The sequence below is a fragment of the Mus pahari genome, unplaced genomic scaffold (genome assembly GCF_900095145.1).
Source record: "Mus pahari unplaced genomic scaffold, PAHARI_EIJ_v1.1 scaffold_11742_1, whole genome shotgun sequence".
NCBI lineage: Eukaryota > Metazoa > Chordata > Mammalia > Rodentia > Muridae > Mus > Mus pahari.
Genome location: NW_018393145.1, coordinates 1 through 3,977, shown reverse-complemented (window position 1 = coordinate 3,977; position 3,977 = coordinate 1).

The following is a 3,977-nucleotide window of genomic DNA, read 5'->3' as shown; positions in this document are numbered from 1 at the left end:
GAGTGGGTGGGTAGGGGAGCAGAGGTGGGGGGAGGGTATAGGAAACTTTCGGGATAGCATTTGAAATGTAAATAAAGAAAATAATAATAATAATAAAAAAATTTTTCACCTCTAAAATCCTCTATTCACCCCCCTTCTCATTAGCAATCTTAACTTTTGCTCAGAGATGTTTCCTCCCAACTGCTATCAAATAAATCTTTTAATTATAATTTCATTGACTCTGTGGTCTTTTCCAGGGCTCAGGAACTCTACAGAATTTGGAGGTCCTGGATAGATTCCTGGGAGATCCCAGACTCAGGACTTGATGTGTGGGATTGGCTTAAGGGAGCATGGAAATTCAGAGACCACGAGACCATAGCTAGCTAAAATTAAAGGTTACTAGTAAGAGACGAGGGGCCAGAGGGAGTACATCCAAGGTGGACCTGATAGGCCACAGGGCTCCTAGAGTGTAATATCTCTAGATTTGTGAATGATAGCAAAATCAATGTAAGAATTGTTGGCAAACATACTGCTGAAACTCGTGTTGTTCTTTTCTGCTTTTGAGTCCAGACATTTGGTTAGAGAAAGGGGAGAATGGATGGAATTGTAGATGTAGTCTGGGGGTTGTCCTGGTGTCCTTTTGGTTTTGTTGTATGATGAGTGAAGATGGCCTCCAAATGCCTGAGTTCATCTAGGATTTCCTTTCTGTGTTGCTGGACTGTTTTCGTTTGTTTGCTTTTTGTTTTGTTTTGTTCTGTTGTCAGTTTAATTTATGTTTTCACGTTTTGATGCAGAGATTGGAATCAAACTGAGCACAGCCAAATCTCCCATGATTTGCAAACTATAACTTTTTCAGGATTCACAAGGTAGACTGCTCCTGGCTACCTCCATTCTAGCTGCCTCCCTCTCTGAAAGTTGCTAGCTCTCTGTCCCTCTCATTGTCTCCCTGGAGCCATTTCTCCACCCTTTTCCATTTGTAATCATTTTTCATCTCTCTCTACCTCTGAAGAATGTCTTTTTTTTCCTGCTTGCTCTATCTTCCAACTGGCTGTTGTCTCTGATCATAAAGCTCTGGCTTCTGCAACCCTTTAACTACTGAGCTCGTACATTATAAATATCCATGATGTTCTTTGAGTTAAATTTCTTTTCTATTTGTTCTCTCCCTCTGATCAATGTATTCAATTTTGCAGAAGTTTAGGTGGCTTTTGTATACTCTTAACATTGAAGTACTGTTTAATGCTGCTTTATTTTATTTAAAAACTTGCTCTGTAGTTATAGTATGCCCAACCTCTGCTGATCCAAGCATATAAAATCTCAGTCCTAGTTAAGAAGGGCATCTAATGCTTCAACAAAGAGAGAAAACACAACAACTCAACAAAATCTTTGTACTTTAAAAGAGCTAAAATATAAATTTAAATACCTTAATATATTTGTAAGCTTATTGAATATGTTTAAGAATATGTTAAATGACAATAAAATAACTTTCTGGTATCATTTTCTGAGTTCCTATAGGTGTCTTATTTTTATAGTTGTCTACTGAATGGTCTCTAGGTTTAAGATACCTAAGTTATTCTATGAGTTGATTAATTTATAAAAGAAAAAGTTACTTTTTCTACTTTTCAGGTTATTTGTCTCCATGCATGCACACACACAGACACAGACACAGACACACACACACACACACACACACACACACACACACATACACACACAAACTTGTTATAATATAAAACAATACCATCCATCTAAAATCTCTCAGTAGTGACTCCAGATATTCTTAACATAATCAGTGTTGGGCTTGTTAAACAGTGATATTCCTTCAGAGAGGTGGCTAGGATGTCATTTGGACCTTCACCTAAGTGTCCTGTTACTCTTCCAGGCTGGTTATATGCAATCTGGCCATAACTGCATAAGGCCTCAAGGCTTTCTGGAGAGATTAGGGTATAAAGACTGAAACTAATAGTAAGGTTGGGGTCCACCTATGCTAAAGGGGAAAGCTATTATATATACTGGATACAGTATTCAGACTGCCTAGCACCCCTGTAGGAAAAAATTCTTATGACAAATGCTAAATTTATTTGTTAACGTTATGTCACAGTTTGTTGATTTTTTTTTTAACCAGAAAGGATTTATATAAAATAAAAATGGCACAGACAGCACTAGGGAAGAAGAGAACTGGCCTGAACAGGGGTACATGTCACTTCTGGTCTGTGCCAGTACCAGGTCACCTAGGGCATGGAGTGGGCCACCTAACAGACCAGACAACACCACAGTCCTCAAAGGAGACACCACTTCCACGCACTGTAACACGCCCAGGATCTTAGGACAACAGGATCCCAGGATAACAGGAGCTAGGACAAACTAGTATTTGAGTGCCTCAGAGGAGCTTGACTGCCAAGAACTCAGAAACACCCAGAATCTCAGGTTAACAGGAGCCCACAATCAAAGAATCACAGAGAAATTTGGACTCTGAGAAGTCCTGAATCAACTGAGATTACAGGAAGGACAGGCTCCAATAAGATATATTGAGGGCAGCAAGCACTAGAGAAAAATCAGTTGGCAGGAGGCAAGCATAAGAACAGTAGCAACAGAAACCAAGGTTACTTGGCATCATCAGAACCAAACTCTCCCACTATAGCAAGTCATGGATACACCGTCACACCAGAAAATCAAGACATGAATCTAAAGTCACTTCTCATGATGATGATGGAGGACTTTAAGAAGGAAATACTGGAAATCACAGGTAAACAGATAGAAGACTTTAAAGTGGAAACAGAAAAATCCCTTAGAGAGTTACAGGAAAACACTACCAAACAGGAGATGGAATTGAACAAAACCATCCAGGATCTAAAAATTGAAGTAGAAACAATAAAGAGAACCCAAAGGGAGACAACCCTTGAGATAGAAACCCTATGAAAGAAATCAGGAAACATAGATGCCAGCATCAGCAACAGAATACAAGAGATGGAAGAGAGAATCTCAGGTGCAGAAGATTCCATAGGAAACATGGACACAACAATCAAAGAAAATGCAAAATGCAAAAAGATCCTAACTCCAAACATCCAGGAAATCCAAGACACAATGAAAAGACCAAACCTACAGATAATAGGAGTAGATGAGAATGAAGATTATCAACTTAAAGGGCAAGCAAATATATTCAACAAAATTATAGAAGAAAACTTCCCATACCTAAAGAAAGAGATGCCCACGAACATTCAAGAAGCCTACAGAACCCCAAATAGACTGGACCAGAAAAGAAATTCCTTTTGACACATAATAATCAGAACAACAAATGCACCAAGTAAAGATATAATATTAAAAGCAGTAAGGGGAAAAAGGTCAAGTAACATACAAAGGCAGGCCTATTAGAATTACNCCAGACTTCTCAGCAGAGACTATGAAAGCCAGAAGATCCTGGACAGATGTTATACAGACCCTAAGAGAACACAAATGCCAGCCCAGGCTACTATACTCANCTAAACTCTCAATTACCATAGATGGAGAAACCAAAGTATTCCATGACAAAACCAAATTCACACAATATCTTTCAGCGAATCCAGCCCTTCAAAGGATAATAATGGAAAAAGACCAATACAAGGACAGAAATCATGCCCTGGAAAAAGAAAGTAATGCTTCAACAAACCTAAAAGAAGAGAGCCACAGCATCAGGATGCTAACTCTAACAGCAAAAATGACAGGAAGCAACAATTACTTTTTCTTAATATCTCTTAATATCAATGGACTCAATTCCGCAATAAAAAGGCATAGACTAACAGATTGGCTACACAAACAGGACCCAAAATTTTGCTGCTTACAGGAAACTCATCTCAGAAAAAAGACAGACACTACCTCAGAGTGAAAGGGAGGAAAACAATTTTCCAAGCAAATGGTCTGAAGAAACAAGTTGGAGTAGCCATTCTATTTTCGAATAAACTTGACTTCCAATCCAAAGTTATCAAAAAAGACAAGGAGTGGCACTTCATACTCATCAAAGGTAA